Below are 27,859 nucleotides of genomic sequence, written 5' to 3' on the forward strand. Positions count from 1 at the left end.
AACAATATGACACCAAAAGTAATGCTCTACGACAAATATTTCTTGAGATACGGTAAAGAGATATGAATAGGTCAATAAGAGGTCAATAACCTCACTTCCGGTCATTTTGGGATAAAATATTTCATTACACCAAATAAAAATATGCATGTTCTGAACAATTTGGGCCTAATCTTAATTCTCTATGACAAGCCATTACCGAGATATGATAAGACCAGGTCAAAGGTCAAACTGCCAGAAACTGTAGTAGCGGCCATTTTTTGACAACATTTTCTGTTAGAGCAAATAGGAATGTATATATTGTGAACTATTTGACACCAAAATCGATACTCTACGACAAGCGGTTACAAAGTTATAGACCAATTTAAAATGGCAGCCATTTTGGACGCCATCTTGGATTTCTCGGAGAGCACAAGGAGGATTTTTCGGGACTTTTAGTATGATGTTCCAATCATAGTTCTCGACCTTTCCTGAAAAAATTAGCTTGTTACCAGAAATTTCCGGGTCTGCCTATACTTATGAACTAATGCTCTTGGACTACTAAGCATGGCATTCTATTCAAATGATTCGTAGTTTTAAACAAGAAATATTTCTTACAAAAAATGCCGCTCGACTTTTTGACGTAACAGTTTTAATTTTTGTTCTTTCTTCGTTAAATAATGCTTTTTTATTGATTCTATTTAATAATTAAAAAAATAATGATTTATTATCAATTATTTTTGTTTAACAATCAGTAGTAAACATTTTGTGTAATGTAAATATAGTCTGAAATGCTCTATTTAACATAATGTTTTGAGGATGTGTATGATTAAGTTTTCCTATCAAAATAATAATCAACTTTTATTTCAGAACCAAGTCCATGGCCTATTGTACAGAACAAAACTATAATCATATAACTAAACTATAGTACTACAGTATGCATATTTCGGGTTAGGGCATTACTCCCTAAAGTTGGAGTCACCCACTCATGCCCAAATATTTCACAGACACAATTTCTAATTTCCCACGATGAACATTCGTCGTACAGCCGCCGACAAACGTACTTACTAATCAAACAATTCTTCATCTATACACACCATTCGCCAAAAATATTTACCATAGATTGAAGGATTGTTTTGACCATTATTCAATGATATATCTGATATATTTTAGCCTTAGTAAACTACAAGCTTCCGCATGGTAACTGTTTCCTAATGATTTAGTTCTCTGGAACATAACTGCCTAAAGGTGCGGCGCGAAAAAAAACTACTAGTTTTACCTTTCGAAACCGTAGCTCCACGAAAAGCCGGATAACTTAACATTGCTGTTCCCACGTGATTACCGACTGTTGCCATATTGCTTAACCAGTTGGAAGAACACAGACCATTAGCCACGTAATCGTTAAATAATGTCCAATAATCTTGTAGAAAGATTTCATCTATTCCAACTGCTTCAATTGCTATTGGTGATTCACTATCACTACTGATGGTTTTGTCATACTTTCCAAATGAGGTGTCGGGGGATAGATCTTGTCTGAAGGCATTCATGTCAACAGAAAGTGAACTATCATATCCTTCGTAGTTACCACTACTTATCACCATTCCGGAATCCTTTATAATGAAAACCGGCAGTTTATTCAGTTTATTATGCACAAAATCGAAAACTGGTGATGATAAAGAGTTTGATATCATCGGACACAATCTCATGATGGAAACCTATTTTTTTACTCTCACAGTTCTTTATCTTGTATAGGCCTTAAATCCTTTATTTTAGTAAACCGCTGTTCGGTTATTTTGTTTAAAATACGTTAATACGTTTTATTATGATAATATAAAAACACTAATCATCTAAGGGCAAGAAGTTGCTGATACTTAATTGTTCGACGATTTTTATTTTCCGTTGTGAACAAATTCGTTTATTTCGACAAGCAGAACCTTCACAGTAGGTCTAGCCCTAGCTCTACACAATGTTTAAATGTATATTCACCTGATCTAAGACGAAGTAAACAAATGCATCTTGTGTTTCTTCATATCGATCAAAGATTTTGTTTCCCAGTTCGGCCTGCATGACCACATGCTTTTAAAGATAATTTAAATTAAGGATGTTGTTATTCAAAGTTGCTTTTCTAATTTATTTATTTTACACATATCTAATAATGTAGTTGAGTCAGGTTTTACGAACACATAACGATTAATTACAAGATTAATCTCTTCCATATCCTACCAATCAATTGTTTATGCTGCGATACTACAACAAGAATTATATCAATTTTTTATGCGATATTACAACAAGAATTATATCAATTTTTTATGCGATACTACAAGAAGAATTATATCAATTGTTTATGCTGCGATACTACAACAAGAATTATATCAATTGTTTATGCGATACTACAACAAGAATTATATCAATTGTTTATGCTGCGATACTACAACAAGAATTATATCAATTGTTTATGCGATACTACAACAAGAATTATATCAATTGTTTATGCGATACTACAACAAGAATTATATCAATTGTTTATGCTGCGATACTACAACAAGAATTATATCAATTGTTTATGCGATACTACAACAAGAATTATATCAATTGTTTATGCTGCGATACTACAACAAGAATTATATCAATTGTTTATGCTGCGATACTACAACAAGAATTATATCATTAAAATGCGTTTTAAGAATGAAAATGTTTACCATTAACCCCACCCCGACCCCAAACAGAATTTGTCTGTTTCTCTCTCTCTCTCTCCTTAAGTGTTTGTATAATATTTATTATACAAAATAAAAAATGATTATTAGTTGAATGCAAAGAATATTTAATGAATTTAAAATCGACATTTAACGAAGCAAATAAACAGTAAGTTTTTCTACGAATAACGGTAAATATCACTGTTATCGTGCAATAGAACCAATCAACCAATCAACCAATCAGGGGTCTTATATATCCTTATAAATAAAAGTTTGTTTAGTTAATGAAATACCAATATTACAATTTTAAATTTAATCAATATTTTTGTCTACCTGATAAGTTATTGTTAATGTAGGCTATATTGAATTAATTGTACAGCATCTGGTGGTGTTTAAATTGATATCTGGCTTTTAAATACAGTTATATTTGCAATTGAATTTATCTCGGCTTTCTATCTGCCACACCGTTCACATGCTAAACAATTTAATGTAACTTTTTAAAGAAAGGCATGACAAATATAGGTGAATATAGGTTATTTTATAATTTTTTTTATTTTGTAGTTTTAAATTTATTTATTTTGTCAAATGTTCAAAATAATGATTCGCTTATAAGAAGAAAACAAATGTGCTTTTTTTTAAATTACTGTATTATTTGATTTATCTTTTTTCTCTCGATTCAATTTTTTGGTCAAAGTAAATAATTGATAAGCATAAGTGATATTCAAGTGGCCTATTCAACAACAAAATACTTTAAACAAAATTATTGTTCATGAAACAATAATTTATTTCATTCATTATCCAGACTGACTGGGTTATGTTTTTCAGTCGTTTCTTTCATTTTTTCTTCTTTCTGGCAACATAATAAAACGTCTGCAGACGACAATTCCGATTTTCTCCTACTTTGGTCAGTAGGACGGGTACCCCATCCCATTTCCATGGTGTTCATAACTTGTGGGGGGGGGGGGGGGCTGTATATATATATATAAATAACCAAGATATGATTTTGATAATTTTCTACATTGTTACATTATCTGGAAAGTAAATTGCATCATTAAAACACAGTCTAATGAATTTACATTAAAGACACGCCTAGGGTGAGGTTATAACACCATTATTTGTGGGCATGAAACGAAACAGTAATATGCGACATGCATAATGTAATAGAAGAGATAGATTTGTAATAGCAAATAATAATATAGATTAAATAAACAATTTTGTATAATACTTCAAACAAAATATGTATAATAAGCAAGTTGACGTTACCGTCCCCCATGCATCGATAAACTGCCAAAATATAGTATCGTCATAGACTAAGGGCAGTTTGCATGCAGCTCGTACAAATTCTTTACTAAGGGGATACTTGTCGTACACAGCTAACTCAGTGGCGTATCTTGCGCGTCCTACATTGCAAACTGTACGATCTTCGTAATATACATATTTGTATGCATTGATCGAAGTGTACATTTCTTCATAAGCTGAATATAAACATAAATGAAGAATATATTAATATAATATATAGTCTTGTAAATAGGAGAACGTGATTTGTTGAAATGATTACCTCTACACGGATTCAAAACATTGTTTGCCCTTACGTGCTATACATAAGCTTGGTTCCCAAAGAAACGCAACGCAAGGACGTAGACTAAACGCAAGAGAGTTGACCAATGACAAGCAACTGTTCGTTTTTTATTGGACGTAAGCGTAACGCATGTAATTTGACCAATCACGACACGATAAATATGTAACTGTCGCTTTTAATTGGTCAACTCACTTGCGTTGCGCTTTTGGGAACTGCCACTTGCGTTAATCTATAGAATATTAAATTATGCATTTGACCATGTATGTTGTTACCGTCTGCTGTGGTTTGCAGTACAACAAACGTGCTTTTAATATATGGGCTAAGCGGTAACGGGACATTTTGCCGAACGCCATTTCGCCGACAGACCACTGACCGACAGACTATTCGCCGACAAGACACTTTGACGAATGTCTCTAAAAAGCGAGCGGACATTTCATCCTTTCCACCTTACCATGGGAAACAAAAGTGCGATATCTTCACACGTGTTTTCGCTCTTTAAACAAACGTTCGCGCCACTTAGAAGTGGTAATGGTTCAAATTAAGTTTAATCACATTTCTTTTAAACCTTAAATTTATTTTTCAGATTTCAAAACATTAGATAACTGTCTGATGTGCCACTGTCAATAGAAAATGCAAAAAAAAAAAACAACAATTAATTTTATTTCGATTTGAGATTTTATCAATATTGTTCTATATAAGTATCATAAAAAATGTTTTAAAATTAAAAAAATAATGTTAAATTTTTCTAGTAACCACTTGTTTAACAGCATTTTCTACGCCTATTAATACTGACTATCTATAAGACGTCGGAAAAAATTGAAACTGCTCCATGGAGGCGAATAAATAACCGATAATAAACGAACATGTCACAGAAATAAATTTGTGGTTGGCTAAAACTGTGGCCCGTCCGGTAAGAAAATTTTAGAGAAATAAAATATTAATTATAAAAATATTCGAAGATGTTTTCTAGACATTAATTTAGAGAAATAATAGACCCAACCTAAAGTGTGTGTTACTGTGTTACTATACTGTCAATATAAAGAAGAGAATAAAAAATAAATATAAATAATTACTGACACATGTAATTAATAGGCCTAAACCTTTTAGCTCTTCTTGAGATTTGTGTTGTATATTTTTTTTAATATCTAGAGAAATTAATGTGATTATCGTATTATATCATATCAAGGCCTCCCTCGATTGAACGACTCCCAAACAACAAACGATCCGGGCGTTTATTCGAATAAATGCGCTATAATTTTTCATACCTTACTTCTGGGTGGCAGATCAACGAATTACAAACAAAATAAAAAAGAAAAACATAGGCTTATTTGTTTCATAGATGTTAATAATTCGTAATGTCAATTCGGCAATATGTCCTATGTCGACGAAATAGCTGTCGGCGAAATGTCTTGTCGGCCAGTTGTCTGTCGGCCAATTGTCTGTCGGCGAAATAGTTGTCGGCAAAATGTCTTGTCGGCAAAATGTCCTGTCGGCGAAATGTCCTGTCGCCGAAATGTCCTGCCAACCAAATATACTGTCGGCTAAATGTTTGTCGGCTAAATGTCTGTCGACGAAATGGCATTCGGCAAAATGTCCTAGTGGCTAAGCAGTGGTTTCTTCATAAATCTCCTTAAATATCGATGTGATTATATTTCAATTGTAGTGCCTGGTGATTGGCTAGTGGTTATGTCATTCACATCACAACCAATCACTGGGCCTAATCGAATCAAAACTGCGATCCCTTGCTATGTTTAGTTGCGATACGTCACCACTGACTCTAGGCAAAGAATATATATCACAAGAATCCGCGATTTTCCATGCAACAGTAATATTGTCCATGTGGTAGGGCGCAGCCATAAGTGAGGATGTATCTGGGATGTATACAACTTTTTGTGACGGTTTCACTAATCAAAGGCTGGACCACCGGTAGTATTTTCATGATAAAAAATGTTATCAACTACATGCTAACATCATGTTAAATGCTGTTTGGATATTTAATTGTTCGTTTTATGCAATTTATTTAGTAAAAACTGCCGTATAAACAGTTTACTTTAGCAACCGGGCGCTACGATAGCGTGACCGGGCGTGTTGGTGTTTACGCGTTTTCACAAAGGATAGTTTAATAATATTCCTATATTTAAATTGTTTCTGGTAAAACAAATAAATGTTAATGAAATTTAACTTTTTATCCTATTAATAACATGTATTTTATACTAATTTATATCATAAAAACAATACTTAATTTACCGGGCGTAGAGTAGTACGCGGCAATGGTAAAGAATATGCCGTGCTGAGTAACGATTCGTTGATTTTTGGTGTTGCTGTGTTAGGCCTTTTTTGTGAACTAATTTAGCATGTTAGTAAATAATTGTCTGTAAAAGTGAATGTACACTAGTTTGTTAATAAATATGTATTATAAAATAGTTTACAATTGCAAAATATATTATTATTATTATCATAATTCTATTTAGTGTGACATGTATAATATCTATTAAATCAAGTCTTATTTAGTATGTATACATCCGCCCTTATGAGGGCGGGCATCACTCTCTGGAGCTCTCTGTTACAAATTTCTCATGCAAAAATCGTGGAATACTCATTCTTGTGATATTATTCTTTGCTCTAGGCTACTACTCTCTAGTCTCTAGCGCTCGTTTTGAAACGTAGACACAAGGCAAGTCTAACAAACGAAGCATGGATTAATGAATAAAAGTACCTTGTCCATTATTATTTTTCCCACAAGAAGTAGACAATGGTGGTGAGTATATATATCATGATTACACGTTGTAGCTACTACACTTAAGATTAGTCTACCAATAGGCCTACCTATAGGCCTATCAATGTCGGCAAATCATAGGGTTTAATGGGTCCGGTTTACTAGTAGGCCTAAAAGGCCTGGGCCTAGTATCCTTGCTGATTTTGTAATTTTACGTAGGCTGAGACAACAACTTGTTGTCTCAGATGTAGGGCTACTACTACATGTCATAAAATGCTACTTTAAGGTCATAAAAACATTAGCGTAGATCAATTGCGCCAGATTTCGAACATTTTGGCAAAATTATTGTTTTTTTAAACCCAAAGGATACTACAATTACAAACAATTTGTAGTTAATTACATTTATTAACTAGAGGGTACTCCGAGAGTACAAACCTCCGCCTACTGTAAAATTCTCCTACATAAAATGTCCCCGGATAATATAACTTTATCGTTTTGATTTAGCTTTTCGCTTTTTATTTTTGTATCTCCATTGAGATCCAGCCACTGTTACCCACAGCATTGTCATTTTTTTTCAGTAATTTTCCTTTGGATATATATATATATATATATATATATATATATAGAACTCAACGGCCTTTGCTACGATGGATATATAGTGCTATTTCTCAAATGGCCTTTGCTACTTTGCATTTTGACTTGTGACGTATATGTTTTCCTATTCAATTACATTGCTCATCGATAGGAGCAAACGGCCAAAAGCGTCTTGAGAATTTAAATTTTTAAATTACGATAACTTTTGTAAAAATGATCGAAATTTAATCGGATAACCACATTTATAAAGACAATTTAATAGAGTTTACCCTATCATCAGCTTATATTTTCTTATCACGCACTTTTTGAAATATTGGTTTCTGAATCATGCCTACTTATCGGGTAGTAGTTTTGATAGGCCTGATTTGACAACAACCAACCTTAACCGTTTTGAACTTCTAATTTTTTTTTTACTTATCCGATTTGAAATTTCTTTGTTGTATACGATAGAAGATCATATAAAGAACGTGTATACGAAATTTCATCGATTTATCTTAATTTTAAGTTACTTAAAAAAAATAATTCTATATTGAATTTTTTCGCGAAAAATTGGGATGTCATTTTGCTACGTACCAAAACTCAAATAGTCATTGCGTTTAACGTATTTACTCAATAAATGTAATTTTTGTACAATGTGTTCATATATATTGTTGGATTATGTGTGCCAAATTTGGATTTATAAAACTTAACAAATTCGGAGATATTTAAAAAATATTGCTCATTTTGGCCGTTTGCTACGTATTTTCTTAATTTTTAAAATGCTTTTACAACGTGGTTACTTTACGAAAACAAACTATTTTTAGGTATGTTAGTCTATGTTTAACATACTATCGATCTGCTATTTTGATTTTTTGAATTTAAGCGTGTTTATATTTTTAATAAAAACCGACTTTTTTTAGATTTTGTGGTCGCTAGAACTCAAATATAATTGTCTCGTTCACTCAAAGTTTATTATAAATGTAAAATGACTTATTAAAATATCTTTATTATCATTAAATTGCAATTTACATAATGAAAAGCTTTATTTTCATTATTAGTCATCATTTAGTTAGCAAATGATTATTTTAAAAGTATATATTACAATTTTTCGGAATTTTGTTATCATTTTAAAATTGGAAAACGTTTCAAATTTAAGGACTTGTGGCAGGTCTTGTATTAAATTACGATTTATTTTGTTTAACATTTTAGAAACAAAAATTCCTTTAATATGTGTAATCATTAAAACATTTCGCATCCACTAGACGTTGATTTTATTGATTTATATAGTTTTAAAACAATTAAATTGGCGATTAAATGTCACGAAATTTAAAAATCCTAAGCATTTTCACTGGAACCACAGCATCCTAGGCCCAACAGCATCGACAGCCTACAGCAAACTATAGATAAACCAGGTATACCGTAAGTTTTTATTTATTTTTGTTGTAATATAGATTTTTAAATAGTTATAGTTCAATGTTATATATTTAATGTTGTTATCTGACTCTCTGGCGGTAATCTATGAGAGGTAAATTAGGGGCCTAGGCCTTAGGTCTATGATGCACATAAATTGCCAAACCTTGTGTGCAGCCCGGGGGGCTGCTGCGCCCGGCCCAGGCGGCCTAATTAGGCTTACCGCTTAGGCCTCGGTCTACATTAGGCCTAGGCCCTAGTGTCTGTTTACAGGTTTGTAAGTGCATAAACAGAGTAGGCCTAGACCTAACTTTTCTGGAATCTAGGCATAGGATAGGCACTGACTAGGCCTATGTCTAGAAATAAGCATGGCCTATTATTTACAGCTTTAGCCTGGGAGCCTAGGCCTACAAGCCTACTACTAGGCCTAGCTAGGGTAGGCCTATCCTACTCCAGCCTGTCTTAGGCTAGACCTAGAGGTAGTACTCAGTGCTAGAAACCTGCCTAGGCCTAGATGTAGCCTACATCCTAAAACTAGACTAGGCCTAGGCTAGAACCTCTAGTAAAGGCTTTGACAGTTTTCTAGGCCCTACCTACATTATGTATGTTAGGGCCTATCTGACTTCTAGCATAGTTAGGCCTAGGCCTAGCCTAGACATTTACAGAAGGTGTACTGTAGGTTTCCCTTCTACATCATTAACAGCTAGCTTAGAACAATCCCCGCATTAAATCAAGCATCCATCCCAAATATTTTTAACATAATTTTGTAATACTATTATTCACAAATTAAACATACTATTATGTCTTACAAAGCAAATTAATTTTTAGTTTAGTGTCCGGTTTGGAGTATTCAATCAACTACTCAATTTCTGATGACTCAATAATCAACTTAACTTCAGGTATTTTAAGTCCCAAGCTTATTCAACTTATGTTTAATGTGACTAACAACATAATAATGAAAATACAATTACTATTAGGTCATAAAAATAACAATTACTCTTTAAAATTATAAATAAACATTAATTCAATCCAAATAATGGTAGCAAAAGAGATGTTTTAAAATAGTAACTATTAAATACTGTTGGTGTTGACTGTATTCAGTTTTTTTTTCAGTGAAACACATTATGGTACAAATGGAGAAAATATATCTAGAAGAGAGGAAAATAACAAGATGAAGGAGCAGGAAAAATATGGTATACTTATCTGTATGGCAATTTTCATACACATTAATTCATGTTAAAACAAAATGACTATTAAACTATTTTAAGCCCAATTAAATACAACAAAGCACCCAAGTCAATGCCATGAAATGTAATTTAACAGGTGTCTTAAATTAATTCTAAAGCCAATACAAAGCAAATTCATTTACAATTAAAATGAAGTGAGAAAAGTATAATGTAAGAGTCAGAATTGTTAGAAATGTAATATAAATAAAATACAAAATTAAAACTTTTATTTTAGACAACTTCTAATGTTTATTAAAATGTGCTTTTTCATTTTTCAGTTACTGCTGTGGTTTCAAACATCCTCCACATCACATACAAGTTAATGGCTTAATTAAGGTAATCAGTAAACTCATTATAAATGTTTTGCTTTAATTTATAACAATGTTTCATTTATCTACTAACCATACATAAACACACTCACACACCAACATACACAAAACACCTTTTAGAATAGCTTGTATTTAATGTAGGACAAAAGTAAACATAACAATGTAGTTGTAGGACAAAATTAAACACAACAAAAGTTTGATCTAGGCTTATTAGTTGTAGGACAAAATTCAACATCAATAAAGCTTAGTTAGTTGCTTAAAATTAAACAGAGGAATACAGTTCAGTTTAGTTTATATTTACTGTATATAAAAATTAAACGGAGCAATGTTGTTTAGTGGTTGGTTGTAGAACTAATTTAAACAGGAGAATGCAGTTCAGTTGAGTTTAGTTATTTACTGTATAGGGAAAAAAAAATAACAGAGGAATGAAGTTTAGTTTTAGTTGGTTGTTGGACAAAAATGAACAGTTTGGTTAATTGTTGTATTACAAATGCAGACACAGCAATACAGTTCAGTTTAGTTATTTACTGTAGGAAAAAATAAACACATAAACATTGCAGTTTATTTAGTTAATTGTAGGAAAAAATTGGTTTAGAAATCATTTATTGACACAACATTAAACAAACCAATAATACAGGACATTCAAGTAGTTAGACATGTGCAGCGGTACAGTTATTATAGAACACAATTAAGAGTACCTATTTAGACAATCTGAAAGTATAATTGGTTGAGAAATCATCTATTAAACAAACCAATAATACAGGACATTCAAGTAGTTAGACATGTGTAGTGGTACAGTTATTATAGAAGACAATTAAGAGTACATATTTTAGACAATCTGAAAGTGTAATTGGTTGAGAAATCATCTATTAAATCACTCAACAATACTGGACATTCAAGTAGTTAGACATGTGTAGGGGTACAGTTATTATTATAGAACACAATTAGAAGTAAATATTTTAGACAATCTGAAAGTATAATTGGTTGAGAAATCATCTATAAAACAACCCAACAATACAAGACATTCAAGTAGTTAGACATGTGTAGGGGTATAGTTATTATAGGACACAATTAGGAGTTTGTTGTAGGACACAATTAAACACAGCAGTTTAGTTTAGTTAGAACAAGCCCCGCATTAAATCAGTAATCAAGCATCCATCGTAAATATTTTAAACATAATTTTGTAATACTATTTTCATGAATTAAAAATACTATATATGACTTATATTATAATGCAAATTAATTTTTAGTTTTAGTGTTCGGTTTGGAGTATTCAATCAACTAGCCTATTCAATTTCTGATGACTCAAAAATCAACTTAACTTCAGGTATTTTAAGTCCCACGCTTAATCAACGTTTTAATGTTACTAACAACATATGAAAATACAATTATGTTTAGGTCATAAAAATAACAATTACTCCTTAAAATTATAAATAAAGTGATAAATAATAATAATTCAATCCAAATAATGGTAGTAGGCCTAGTGGTAACAAAAGAGATTTCTTAAAATAGTAACTATTGAATGCTGTTGGTGTTGACTGTATTCAGTTTATTTTCAGTGAAAAACATGATGGTACAAATGGAAAAAAAGGTCTAGAAGAGAGGAAAATAACAAGATGAAGGAGCAGAAAATATATGGTTGAATATATGACTAAAATCATACCTTACATTAAAACAATCAATTAAATTAATATTTTATATTACAATAAAGGATGAAATCAATGGTAGGACATGTAATGAGGCCAGTCAAACTAATAACATATAGCATTGAAATACTGTAGAGTAAATGTAAAATAAAGAGGTAATTTAGGTGCAAAAATGCTAATAAAAAAAACTGCTAGTACTACAAGTAAAAATGTTTATTCACATATTTTTTTAATTAATTATATTTTCAGCCTCTGCTATGATTAGTACCAAGTATTGTTGCTTTCAACAAGTCTTACTTCACAATTTGATGTCTTTTAAAGGTAATTGGTCATCTCAATATTGCTTTACGCTTTAAACCATCAGATAATAGTAATAATTGTAGCAGTACAATTAGAAATTAAATTTACATTACATTTATCAAACAAAATGTCTAATGTGATTAGTTGACAACACGATTACAAAAGACAGTAAAAAAGTAGTTAATTTGAAATGCTCAAATTCAATTTAGCTTTCCCTTCTCCATCAGCTGTTCATTGTTAAAAATCACAATATATGATACACAGACATACAGTCTGTTTAGGTCATAAAAATGAATAATGCACTAAAAATGTTATTAGTTTTATTAGTACTGTATACTAATGACTGAACATAATGGGTTTTTTTTAAACAGTGATATTGATAATGGATAAGAAAGAGGATAATCTAGAAGTGGAAGTGGAAACAAGATGAATAATACATTTAGGAAGAAAAAAAAGGAGATGGTTGAATATAACTAATAGTCTTTATTTTCATACACATTAATTCATGTTAAAACAAGATGACAATTAAACAATTTTAAGCCCAATTAAATACAACAAAGCACCCAAGTCAATGACTAGAAATGTAATTTAACAGTTGTCTTAAATTAATTCTAAAGCCAATACAAAGCAAATACATTTACAATTAAAAATGAAGCGAAAAAAGTGTAATGTAACACATCTGAGAATTGTTAGTAAAGTATTACATTTCAAACAGAAAATTAAAACTTTTTTTTAAACAACTTCTAATGTTTATTAAAATGTGCTTTTTCATTTTTTTTCCCAGTTACTGCTGTGGTTTTAAACATCCTCCACTTCACATACAAGTTAATGGCTTATTAATAATTAAGGTAATCAGTAAACTCATTATAAATGTTTTGCTTTAATTTACTAACAATGTTTCATTTATCTACTAACCATACATAAACACACTCACACACCAACATACACAAAACACATTTTAGAATAGCTTGTATTTAATGTAGAACAAATTAAGTCTTCTTGTACTAGACTAAAGTTAAACACAGAAATGCAGTCAGTTTAGTTAATTACTGTAGGGAAAAATTAAAAACAGCAATACAGTTCAGTTAGTTGTTGTAGGACAAAATTAAACTAAGGAATACAGTTTAGTTTAGTTATTTACTGTAGGGAAAAATTAAAAGCAGCAATGTAGTTTAGTTGGTTGTAGAACATATTTAAACAGGGTAATACAGTTCAGTTTAGTTATTTTCTGTATAGGAAAACAATTAAAAACATCAATTCAGTTTAGTATAGTTTAGTTAATTGTACTGTAGGACAAATTTAAACACAGCAATGGAATTTAGTTGGTTGTGAAACAAAAGTGAACATAGTTTAGTTTGGTTAATTGTTGTAGGACAAATGTAGACACAACAATGTAGTTTAGTTTAGTGGTTTGTAGAACACAATTAAACACAGCAATTCAGTTTAGTTAAGTTGGTTGTAGAACAAAATTAAACCGACCAATTCAATTTATCTATTGAACAACCCAATAATACAGGACATTCAAGTAGTTAGACATGTGTAGGGGTACAGTTATTATATAACCTATTTAGGAGTACATATATTTGACAACTCTAAAATTATAATTGGTTGAGAAATCATCTATTGAACAACCCAATAGCCATTCAAGTAGTTAGACATGTTTAAGAGTACAGTTATTATAGAACACAATTAAGAGTAAATTGTAGTTTTTATCAATTGGTTGTAGAAGAAATTTAAACACAGCAATGCAGTTTAGGTTAATTAGTGGTTTATGGCAAAATTAAACACAGGAATACAGTTCAGTTTAGTTAGTTGTAGAAGAAATTTAAACACAGCAATGCAGTTCAGGTTAGTTAGTTGTTTAGGCCAAAATTAAACACAGTATTGCAGTTCAGTTTAGTTGGTTGTAGGTGAAATATAAACACAGCAATACAGTTCAGTTTAGTTAGTTGTTTAGGGCAAAATAAAACAACAAATCTAACAGTGTAATTGGTTGAGAAATCATCTATTGAACAACTCAATAATACAGAACATTCAAGTAGTTAGACATGTGTAGGGGTACAGTTATTTTAGAACACAATTAAGAGTACATATTAAAGACAAATCTAAAAGTCTAATTGATTGAGAAATTATCTATTGAAGAACTCAACAATACAGGACATTAAAGTAGTCGGACATGTGTAGGGGTAGAGTTATTATAGAACACAATTAAGAGTACATTGTAGTTTGATCTATTGGTTGTAGGATAAATTTAAACACAGCAATGCAGTTCAGTTTAGTTTAGTTAGTTGTTTAGGGCAAAATAAAACAACAAATCTAACAGTGTAATTGGTTGAGAAATCATCTATTGAACAACTCAATAATACAGGACATTCAAGTAGTTAGACATGTCTGGGGGACAGTTATTATAGAACACAATTAAGAGTAAATTGTAGTTTTTATCAATTGGTTGTAGAAGAAATTTAAACACAGCAATGCAGTTCAGGTTAGTTAGTTGTTTAGGGCAAAATTAAACACAGGATTGCAGTTCAGTTTAGTTGGTTGTAGGTGAAATTTAAACACAGCAATACAGTTCAGTTTAGTTAGTTGTTTAGGGCAAAATAAAACAGCAAATCTAACAGTGTAATTGGTTGAGAAATCATCTATTGGACAACACAATAATACAGGACATTCAAGTAGTTAGACATGTGTAGGGGACAGTTATTATAGAGCACAATTAAGAGTACATATTTTAGACAAATCTAAAAGTATAATTGATTGAGAAATTATCTATTGAACAACTCAACAATACAGAACATTCAGGTAGTTAGACATGTGTAGGGGGACAGTTATTATAGAACACAATTAATCTGAGTAAATTGTAGTTTTTATCAATTGGTTGTAGAAGAAATTTAAACACAGCAATGCAGTTCAGGTTAGTTAGATGTTTAGGGCAAAATTAAACACAGGATTTCAGTTCAGTTTAGTTGGAATTGTAGGTGAAATATAAACACAGCAATACAGTTCAGTTTAGTTAGTTGTTTAGGGCAAAATAAAACAGCAAATCTAACAGTGTAATTGGTTGAGAAATCATCTATTGAACAACTCAATAATACAGAACATTCAAGTAGTTAGACATGTGTAGGGGGGCAGTTATTATAGAACACAATTAGGAGTACATATTTTAGACAAATCTAAAAGTATAATTGATTGAAAAATTATCTATTGAACAACTCAACAATACAGGACATTAAAGTAGTCAGACATGTGTAGGGGTACAGTTATTATAGAGCACAATTAAGAGTACATATTTTAGACAAATCTAAAAGTCTAATTGATTGAGAAATTATCTATTGAACAACTCAACAATACAGGACATTAAAGTAGTCAGACATGTGTAGGGGTACAGTTATTATAGAGCACAATTAAGAGTACATATTTTAGACAAATCTAACAGTACTATTTGTTGAGAAATCATCTATTGAACAACCCAATAATACAGGACATTCAAGTAGTTAGACATGTGTAGGGGTACAGTTATTATAGAGCACAATTAAGAGTAAATTGTAGTTTTTATCAATTGGTTGTAGAAGAAATTTAAACACAGCAATGCAGTTCAGGTTAGTTAGTTGTTTAGGGCAAAATTAAGCACAGGATTGCAGTTCAGTTTAGTTGGTTGTAGGTGAAATTTAAACACAGCAATACAGTTCAGTTTAGTTAGTTGTTTAGGGCAAAATAAACAGCAAATCTAACAGTGTAATTGGTTGAGAAATCATCTATTGAACAACTCAATAATACAGAACATTCAGGTAGTTAGACATGTCTGGGGGGACAGTTATTATAGAACACAATTAAGAGTAAATTGTAGTTTTTATCAATTGGTTGTAGAAGAAATTTAAACACAGCAATGCAGTTCAGGTTAGTTAGTTGTTTAGGGCAAAATTAAACACAGGAATACAGTTCAGTTTAGTTAGTTGTAGAAGAAATTTAAACACAGCAATGCAGTTCAGTTCAGTTAGATGTTTAGGGCAAAATTAAACACAGGATTGCAGTTCAGTTTAGTTGGAATTGTAGGTGAAATATAAACACTGCAATACAGTTCAGTTTAGTTAGTTGTTTAGGGCAAAATAAAACAACACATCTAACAGTGTAATTGGTTGAGAAATCATCTATTGAACAACTCAATAATACAGAACATTCAAGTAGTTAGACATGTGTAGGGGTACAGTTATTTTAGAACACAATTAAGAGTAAATTGTAGTTTTTATCAATTGGTTGTAGGTGAAATTTAAACACAGCAATACAGTTCAGTTTAGTTAGTTGTTTAGGGCAAAATAAAACAGCAAATCTAACAGTGTAATTGGTTGAGAAATCATCTATTGGACAACACAATAATACAGGACATTCAAGTAGTTAGACATGTGGGGGGGCAGTTATTATAGAACACAATTAGGAGTACATATTTTAGACAAATCTAAAAGTATAATTGATTGAAAAATTATCTATTGAACAACTCAACAATACAGGACATTAAAGTAGTCAGACAAGTGTAGGGGTACAGTTATTATAGAACACAATTAAGAGTACATATTTTAGACAAATCTAACAGTACTATTTGTTGAAAAATCATCTATTGAACAACCCAATAATACAGGACATTCAAGTAGTTAGACATGTGTAGGGGTACAGTTATTATAGAGCACAATTAAGAGTAAATTGTAGTTTGATCTATTGGTTGTAGGATAAATTTAAACACAGCAATGCAGTTCAGTTTAGTTAGTTGTTTAGGGCAAATAAACAGCAAATCTAACAGTGTAATTGGTTGAGAAATCATCTATTGAACAACTCAATAATACAGAACATTCAGGTAGTTAGACATGTGTAGGGGGACAGTTATTATAGAACACAATTAATCTGAGTAAATTGTAGTTTTTATCAATTGGTTGTAGAAGAAATTTAAACACAGCAATGCAGTTCAGGTTAGTTAGATGTTTAGGGCAAAATTAAACACAGGATTTCAGTTCAGTTTAGTTGGAATTGTAGGTGAAATATAAACACAGCAATACAGTTCAGTTTAGTTAGTTGTTTAGGGCAAAATAAAACAGCAAATCTAACAGTGTAATTGGTTGAGAAATCATCTATTGAACAACTCAATAATACAGAACATTCAAGTAGTCAGACATGTGTAGGGGGCAGTTATTATAGAACACAATTAGGAGTACATATTTTAGACAAATCTAAAAGTATAATTGATTGAAAAATTATCTATTGAACAACTCAACAATACAGGACATTAAAGTAGTCAGACATGTGTAGGGGTACAGTTATTATAGCACACAATTAAGAGTACATATTTTAGACAAATCTAAAAGTCTAATTGATTGAGAAATTATCTATTGAAAAACTCAACAATACAGGACATTAAAGTAGTCAGACATGTGTAGGGGTACAGTTATTATAGCACACAATTAAGAGTACATATTTTAGACAAATCTAAAAGTCTAATTGATTGAAAAATCATCTATTGAACAACCCAATAATACAGGACATTCAAGTAGTTAGACATGTGTAGGGGTAGAGTTATTATAGAACACAATTAAGAGTACATTGTAGTTTGATCTATTGGTTGTAGAACAAAATTAAACCGAGCAATGCAGTTCAGTTTAGTTAGTTGTTTAAGGCAAAATTAAACACAGCAATGCAGTTCAGTTTAGTTAGTTGTTTAGGGCAAAATTAAACACAGCAATGCAGTTCAGTTTAGTTAGTTGCTTAATGACAAAGTTAAACAAAGGAATTCAGTTTAGATTTGTTAGTTACTTACAACAAAATTAAAGAGAGGAATGCAGTTTAATTTAGTTAGTTGTTTAGGGCAAAATAAAAAACAGCAAATCTAACACTATAATTGGTTAAGAACTTTTAGACAAAACAATTATACATGGTACAGTTATTATAGAACACAATTAGGAGTAAATATTTTAGACAAATCTGAAGTAGAATTAGTTGAGAAATTCTAAATGAAACAACCCAATAATACAGGACATTCAAGTTGTTAGACATGTGTAGGGGTACAGTTATTATAGAGCACAATCAAGAGTACATATTTTAGACAAATCTAACAGTATAATTTGGTTGAGAAATCATCTAATAGACAACATAATAATACAGGACATTCTAGTAGTTCACATTTGTAGGGAGGAGTACAGATATTATAGAACACAATTAGGAGTACATATTTTAGACAAATCTAACATTACAACTGGTTAAGAAATCATCTATAGAACAACCCAACAATACAGGACATTCAAGTAGTTAGACATGTGTAGGGGTACAGTTATTATAGCACACAATTAAGAGTACATATTTTAGACAAATCTGAAGTATAATTAGTTGATAAATCATCTATTGAACAACTCCACAATACAAGACATTCAAGTAGTTAGGTTACAGTTATTATAGAGCACAATTTAGAGTAAATATTTTAGACAAATTTAACAATACAATTGGTTGAGAAATAATCTATTGAACAACCCAATAATGCAAATTTCACATTCAACTAGTTACACGTGTGGTTCTAGAACAAAATTAAACAGAGCAATTTAGTTTAGTTTGTTAGAGGACACAATTAAACAGAGAAATTTAGTTTAGTTGGTTATAGGACACAATTGAACACAGCAGCTTAGTTTAGTTTAGTTGGTTGTAGGACACAATTAAACAGAGCAATTCAGTTTAGTTTAGTTGGTTGTAGAACAAAATTAAACAGAGCAATTTAATTTAGTTTAGTTGGTTGTAGGACAAAATTAAACACAGCAGCTTAGTTTAGTTTAGTTGGTTGTAGGACACAATTTAACACAGCAGCACAGTTTAGTTTAGTAATGAAACAGAGAAATTTAGTTTAGTTGGTTTTAGGACCCAATTAAACACAGAAGTTCAGTTTAGTTTAGAACAAAATAAACAGAGAAATTCAGTTTAGTTTAGTTGGTTGTAGGACACAATTTAACAGAGTAATTCAGTTTATTTTATTTGGTTGTAGAACAACATTAAACAGACAAATTCTAATTTAGCTTAGTTGGCTGTAGGACACAATTAAACAGAGTAATTCAGTTTAGTTTAGTTGGTGTTAAGACACAATTAAACATAGCAATTCAGTTTAGTTTAGTTGGTTTTAGGACACAATTAAACAGAGCAATTCAGTGTAGTTTAGTTGGTTTTAGGACACAATTAAACATAGCAATTCAGTTTAGTTTAGTTGGTTGTAGAACAAAATTAAACCGAGCAATTCAGTTTAGATTAGTTGGTTGTAGGACATAATTAAACACAGCAGTTCAGTTTAGTTAAGTTGGTTGTAGAACAAAATTAAACACAGCCATTCATCTATTAGCCAAAACAATAATACAGAGCATTCAAATATTTAGACATATGTAGGGGTACAGTTATTGTAGACAACAATTAAGATAATATATTTTAGACAAATTTAAAAGTATAATTGGTTGGGAAATTATCTAGTAGACAACAAAACAATACAGAACATTCAAATATTTAGACATGTGTAGGGGTACAGTTATTATAGAACATCATTAAGTGTACATATTTTAGACAAATCTAAAAGTATAATTGGTTAAGAAATTATCTAGTAGACAACACAATACTACAAAACATTCAACTATTTAGACTTGTGCAATTCAGTAAGTTTAGTTGGTTGTAAGACACAATTAAACATAGCAATTCAGTTTAGTTTAGTTGGTTGTAAGACAAAATTAAATAGAGAAGTTTAGTTAATTTGGTTGTAGAACAAAATTAAACAGAGCAATTCAGTTTAGTTTAGTTGGTTGTAGGACAAAATTAAACACAGCAGTTCAGGTTATAGGACACAATTAAGAGTAAATATTTGAGACAAATCTAACAGAATAATTGGTTGAGAAATCTATCTATCTAATCTATTAGACAACACAATATTACAGCACATAGTAGTTAAACATGTGTAGGGTTAGAATTCTTATAGAACCCATTTAGGAGTACATATTTTAAACATATTTAACAGAATAATTGGTTAAGAAATCATCTATTAGACAACACAATAATGCAGAGCATTCAAGTAGTTAGACATGTGTAGGGGTAGAGTTATTATAGAACACAATTAAGAGTACATTGTAGTTTGATCTATTGGTTGTAGAACAAAATTAAACCGAGCAATGCAGTTAAGTTTAGTTAGTTGTTTAAGGCAAAATTAAACACAGCAATGCAGTTCAGTTTAGTTAGTTGTTTAGGGCAAAATTAAACACAGCAATGCAGTTCAGTTTAGTTAGTTGCTTAATGACAAAGTTAAACAAAGGAATTCAGTTTAGATTTGTTAGTTACTTACAACAAAATTAAAGAGAGGAATGCAGTTTAATTTAGTTAGTTGTTTAGGGCAAAATAAAAAACAGCAAATCTAACACTATAATTGGTTAAGAACTTTTAGACAAAACAATTATACATGGTACAGTTATTATAGAACACAATTAGGAGTAAATATTTTAGACAAATCTGAAGTATAATTAGTTGAGAAATTCTAAATGAAACAACCCAATAATACAGGACATTCAAGTTGTTAGACATGTGTAGGGGTACAGTTATTATAGAGCACAATCAAGAGTACATATTTTAGACAAATCTAACAGTATAATTTGGTTGAGAAATCATCTAATAGACAACATAATAATACAGGACATTCTAGTAGTTCACATTTGTAGGGAGGAGTACAGATATTATAGAACACAATTAGGAGTACATATTTTAGACAAATCTAACATTACAACTGGTTAAGAAATCATCTATAGAACAACCCAACAATACAGGACATTCAAGTAGTTAGACATGTGTAGGGGTACAGTTATTATAGCACACAATTAAGAGTACATATTTTAGACAAATCTGAAGTATAATTAGTTGATAAATCATCTATTGAACAACTCCACAATACAAGACATTCAAGTAGTTAGGTTACAGTTATTATAGAGCACAATTTAGAGTAAATATTTTAGACAAATTTAACAATACAATTGGTTGAGAAATAATCTATTGAACAACCCAATAATGCAAATTTCACATTCAACTAGTTACACGTGTGGTTCTAGAACAAAATTAAACAGAGCAATTTAGTTTAGTTTGTTAGAGGACACAATTAAACAGAGAAATTTAGTTTAGTTGGTTATAGGACACAATTGAACACAGCAGCTTAGTTTAGTTTAGTTGGTTGTAGGACACAATTAAACAGAGCAATTCAGTTTAGTTTAGTTGGTTGTAGAACAAAATTAAACAGAGCAATTTAATTTAGTTTAGTTGGTTGTAGGACAAAATTAAACACAGCAGCTTAGTTTAGTTTAGTTGGTTGTAGGACACAATTTAACACAGCAGCACAGTTTAGTTTAGTAATGAAACAGAGAAATTTAGTTTAGTTGGTTTTAGGACCCAATTAAACACAGAAGTTCAGTTTAGTTTAGAACAAAATAAACAAAGAAATTCAGTTTAGTTTAGTTGGTTGTAGGACACAATTTAACAGAGTAATTCAGTTTATTTTATTTGGTTGTAGAACAACATTAAACAGACCAATTCTAATTTAGTTTAGTTGGTGTTAAGACACAATTAAACATAGCAATTAAGTTTAGTTTAGTTGGTTTTAGGACACAATTAAACAGAGCAATTCAGTGTAGTTTAGTTGGTTTTAGGACACAATTAAACATAGCAATTCAGTTTAGTTTAGTTGGTTGTAGAACAAAATTAAACCGAGCAATTCAGTTTAGATTAGTTGGTTGTAGGACATAATTAAACACAGCAGTTCAGTTTAGTTAAGTTGGTTGTAGAACAAAATTAAACACAGCCATTCATCTATTAGCCAAAACAATAATACAGAGCATTCAAATATTTAGACATATGTAGGGGTACAGTTATTGTAGACAACAATTAAGATAATATATTTTAGACAAATTTAAAAGTATAATTGGTTGGGAAATTATCTAGTAGACAACAAAACAATACAGAACATTCAAATATTTAGACATGTGTAGGGGTACAGTTATTATAGAACATCATTAAGTGTACATATTTTAGACAAATCTAAAAGTATAATTGGTTAAGAAATTATCTAGTAGACAACACAATACTACAAAACATTCAACTATTTAGACTTGTGCAATTCAGTAAGTTTAGTTGGTTGTAAGACACAATTAAACATAGCAATTCAGTTTAGTTTAGTTGGTTGTAAGACAAAATTAAATAGAGAAGTTTAGTTAATTTGGTTGTAGAACAAAATTAAACAGAGCAATTCAGTTTAGTTTAGTTGGTTGTAGGACAAAATTAAACACAGCAGTTCAGGTTATAGGACACAATTAAGAGTAAATATTTGAGACAAATCTAACAGAATAATTGGTTGAGAAATCTATCTATCTAATCTATTAGACAACACAATATTACAGCACATAGTAGTTAAACATGTGTAGGGTTAGAATTCTTATAGAACCCATTTAGGAGTACATATTTTAAACATATTTAACAGAATAATTGGTTAAGAAATCATCTATTAGACAACACAATAATGCAGAGCATTCAAGTAGTTAGACATGTGTAGGGGTAGAGTTATTATAGAACACAATTAAGAGTACATTGTAGTTTGATCTATTGGTTGTAGAACAAAATTAAACCGAGCAATGCAGTTCAGTTTAGTTAGTTGTTTAAGGCAAAATTAAACACAGCAATGCAGTTCAGTTTAGTTAGTTGTTTAGGGCAAAATTAAACACAGCAATGCAGTTCAGTTTAGTTAGTTGCTTAATGACAAAGTTAAACAAAGGAATTCAGTTTAGATTTGTTAGTTACTTACAACAAAATTAAAGAGAGGAATGCAGTTTAATTTAGTTAGTTGTTTAGGGCAAAATAAAAAACAGCAAATCTAACACTATAATTGGTTAAGAACTTTTAGACAAAACAATTATACATGGTACAGTTATTATAGAACACAATTAGGAGTAAATATTTTAGACAAATCTGAAGTAGAATTAGTTGAGAAATTCTAAATGAAACAACCCAATAATACAGGACATTCAAGTTGTTAGACATGTGTAGGGGTACAGTTATTATAGAGCACAATCAAGAGTACATATTTTAGACAAATCTAACAGTATAATTTGGTTGAGAAATCATCTAATAGACAACACAATAATACAGGACATTCTAGTAGTTCACATTTGTAAGGAGGAGTACAGATATTATAGAACACAATTAGGAGTACATATTTTAGACAAATCTAACATTACAACTGGTTGAGAAATCATCTATAGAACAACCCAACAATACAGGACATTCAAGTAGTTAGACATGTGTAGGGGTACAGTTATTATAGCACACAATTAAGAGTACATATTTTAGACAAATCTGAAGTATAATTAGTTGATAAATCATCTATTGAACAACTCAACAATACAAGACATTCAAGTATTTAGGTTACAGTTATTATAGAGCACAATTTAGAGTAAATATTTTAGACAAATTTAACAATACAATTGGTTGAGAAATAATCTATTGAACAACCCAATAATGCAAATTTCACATTCAACTAGTTACACGTGTGGTTCTAGAACAAAATTAAACAGAGCAATTTAGTTTAGTTTGTTAGAGGACACAATTAAACAGAGAAATTTTGTTTAGTTGGTTATAGGACACAATTGAACACAGCAGCTTAGTTTAGTTTAGTTGGTTGTAGGACACAATTAAACAGAGCAATTCAGTTTAGTTTAGTTGGTTGTAGAACAAAATTAAACAGAGCAATTTAATTTAGTTTAGTTGGTTGTAGGACAAAATTAAACACAGCAGCTTAGTTTAGTTTAGTTGGTTGTAGGACACAATTTAACACAGCAGCACAGTTTAGTTTAGTAATTAAACAGAGAAATTTAGTTTAGTTGGTTTTAGGACCCAATTAAACACAGCAGTTTAGTTTAGAACAAAATAAACAGAGAAATTCAATTTAGTTTAGTTGGTTGTAGGACACAATTTAACAGAGTAATTCAGTTTATTTTATTTGGTTGTAGAACAACATTAAACAGAGCAATTCTAATTTAGCTTAGTTGGCTGTAGGACACAATTAAACAGAGCAATTCAGTTTAGTTTAGTTGGTGTTAAGACACAATTAAACATAGCAATTCAGTTTAGTTTAGTTGGTTTTAGGACACAATTAAACAGAGCAATTCAGTGTAGTTTAGTTGGTTTTAGGACACAATTAAACATAGCAATTCAGTTTAGTTTAGTTGGTTTTAGGACACAATTAAACAGAGTAATTCAGTTTAGTTTAGTTGGTTGTAAGACACAATTAAACATAGCAATTCAGTGTAGTTTAGTTGGTTTTAGGACACAATTAAACATAGCAATTCAGTTTAGTTTAGTTGTTTTTAGGACACAATTAAACAGAGTAATTCAGTTTAGTTTAGTTGGTTGTAAGACACAATTAAACAGAGTAATTCAGTTTAGTTTAGTTGGTTGTAAGACACAATTAAACACAGCAGTTCAGTTCAGTTTAGTTGAGTTGTGTGTAGAACAAAACTAAACAGAACAGTTTAGTTTAATTGGTTATAGGAAACAGGTAAACACAGCAGTTCAGTTTAGTTTAGTTTAGTTGGTTGTAGAACAAAATAAACAGAGTAATTCAGTTTAGTTTAGTTGGTTGTAGAACAGAATAAACAGAGCAATTCAGTTTAATTTAGTTGGTTGTAGAACAAAATTAAACCGAGCAATTCAGTTTAGATTAGTTGGTTGTAGGACATAATTAAACACAGCAGTTCAGTTTAGTTAAGTTGGTTGTAGAACAAAATTAAACACAGCCATTCATCTATTAGCCAAAACAATAATACAGAGCATTCAAATATTTAGACATATGTAGGGGTACAGTTATTGTAGACAACAATTAAGATAATATATTTTAGACAAATTTAAAAGTATAATTGGTTGGGAAATTATCTAGTAGACAACAAAACAATACAGAACATTCAAATATTTAGACATGTGTAGGGGTACAGTTATTATAGAACATCATTAAGTGTACATATTTTAGACAAATCTAAAAGTATAATTGGTTAAGAAATTATCTAGTAGACAACACAATACTACAGAACATTCAAATATTTAGACTTGTGCAATTCAGTTAGTTTAGTTGGTTGTAAGACACAATTAAACATAGCAATTCAGTTTAGTTTAGTTGGTTGTAAGACAAAATTAAATAGAGAAGTTTAGTTAAGTTGGTTGTAGAACAAAATTAAACAGAGCAATTCAGTTTAGTTTAGTTAGTTATAGGACAAAATTAAACACAGCAGTTCAGGTTATAGGACACAATTAAGAGTAAATATTTGAGACAAATCTAACAGAATAATTGGTTGAGAAATCTATCTATCTAATCTATTAGACAACACAATATTACAGCACATAGTAACATGTGTAGGGTTAGAATTCTTATAGAACCCATTTAGGAGTACATATTTTAAACATATTTAACAGAATAATTGGTTAAGAAATCATCTATTAGACAACACAATAATGCAGAGCATTCAAGTAGTTAGACATGTGTAGGGGTAGAGTTATTATAGAACACAATTAAGAGTACATTGTAGTTTGATCTATTGGTTGTAGAACAAAATTAAACCGAGCAATGCAGTTCAGTTTAGTTAGTTGTTTAAGGCAAAATTAAACACAGCAATGCAGTTCAGTTTAGTTAGTTGTTTAGGGCAAAATTAAACACAGCAATGCAGTTCAGTTTAGTTAGTTGCTTAATGACAAAGTTAAACAAAGGAATTCAGTTTAGATTTGTTAGTTACTTACAACAAAATTAAAGAGAGGAATGCAGTTTAATTTAGTTAGTTGTTTAGGGCAAAATAAAAAACAGCAAATCTAACACTATAATTGGTTAAGAACTTTTAGACAAAACAATTATACATGGTACAGTTATTATAGAACACAATTAGGAGTAAATATTTTAGACAAATCTGAAGTAGAATTAGTTGAGAAATTCTAAATGAAACAACCCAATAATACAGGACATTCAAGTTGTTAGACATGTGTAGGGGTACAGTTATTATAGAGCACAATCAAGAGTACATATTTTAGACAAATCTAACAGTATAATTTGGTTGAGAAATCATCTAATAGACAACACAATAACACAGGAAATTCTAGTAGTTCACATTTGTAGGGAGGAGTACAGATATTATAGAACACAATTAGGAGTACATATTTTAGACAAATCTAACATTACAACTGGTTGAGAAATCATCTATAGAACAACCCAACAATACAGGACATTCAAGTAGTTAGACATGTGTAGGGGTACAGTTATTATAGCACACAATTAAGAGTACATATTTTAGACAAATCTGAAGTATAATTAGTTGATAAATCATCTATTGAACAACTCAACAATACAAGACATTCAAGTATTTAGGTTACAGTTATTATAGAGCACAATTTAGAGTAAATATTTTAGACAAATTTAACAGTAAAATTTGAGAAATAATCTATTGAACAACCCAATAATACACATTTCACATTTAACTAGTTACACGTGTGTAGGGGTACAGTTATTATAGCACACAATTTTAGACAAATAATTTGTTTAGAAATCATCCATTAGACAACACAACGACACAGGACATTCAAGAAGTTAGACATCTGTGTGGATACAGTTATTATACAGCACGATTAAGAGTACAGCTGTATTTTAGACAAATCTAACAGAATAATTTGTTTAGAAATCATCTGGTAAACAACACAACAGTACAGAACATTTAAGTAGTTAGACATTTGTAGGGGTAAAGTTATTATAAAACATATATACTAGACAAATCTACCAATACAACTGTTTGAAAAATCATTTATTAGACAATAAAACAATACAGGACACTTAACTAATTTCTTAGAAAAAAACAATTACAAATTTAATTATACACCCAAATGCAAAAACCAAAAGTAACTATTGTTAAACAACTGTACTTTTACTAGTATTACTGATACAATTTTAATGTTTGCAGTCAATTAAATGAACACTTAACATGCTTATTGTGAAACCTGGTTAAATCCTGCAATATTCTTCTACCCACAGTGTGTTGCTGTTTGGACTGTCATTGAAGGAGCATTTTCATAGAATGAGCATACTGAAGTAGAAGTCTAAATGTATTCACCTATTCATTTGAAACTCATCAACATTATACAGCAGCAGCTCCATAGTGTTTGGTTGCATGAATGATTGGCCAGGACTTGTATTCAATGACATTTTTTAACAAACGTTACATAAATGCTTACATAGGCCTTAATTCTTTAGCCTTTCCAGGTTAAACTATTAAATGTGTTACCTTTTATAAGAAATAATTATTTTGAATTAATTTAAGCTCTTCCCTTAGTTTGTTTTTAGTAATTTGTAAGTTT

General features: G+C 30.5%; 2 long non-coding RNA genes across 4 annotated transcripts in view; both read left to right on the forward strand.

Moving 5' to 3' along the window:
• The first annotated feature begins 6,902 nt into the window (after positions 1-6,902).
• LOC140049542 (uncharacterized) overlaps positions 6,903-27,859 on the forward strand; it is a 37,598-nt gene continuing 16,641 nt past the window's right edge. Inside the window, exon 1 of the long non-coding RNA XR_011845295.1 lies at positions 6,903-7,006. This is a non-coding gene — a long non-coding RNA (uncharacterized lncRNA). The remainder of the gene's footprint in view (positions 7,007-27,859) is intronic.
• On the forward strand, positions 8,837-27,823 carry LOC140048668 (uncharacterized). 3 transcript variants are annotated; one of them, XR_011845109.1, is made up of 9 exons: positions 8,837-8,956; positions 9,781-9,846; positions 10,061-10,140; positions 10,452-10,509; positions 11,753-11,829; positions 12,062-12,226; positions 12,398-12,469; positions 12,820-13,296; positions 27,537-27,823. It is a non-coding gene; the product is annotated as an uncharacterized lncRNA (long non-coding RNA). The 3 variants fall into 3 exon arrangements; XR_011845108.1 differs by having other exon boundaries at positions 8,838-8,949; positions 9,776-9,846; XR_011845107.1 differs by having other exon boundaries at positions 8,839-8,956; positions 9,776-9,846.

This window comes from Antedon mediterranea, chromosome 5, assembly GCF_964355755.1.
Source record: "Antedon mediterranea chromosome 5, ecAntMedi1.1, whole genome shotgun sequence".
NCBI lineage: Eukaryota > Metazoa > Echinodermata > Crinoidea > Comatulida > Antedonidae > Antedon > Antedon mediterranea.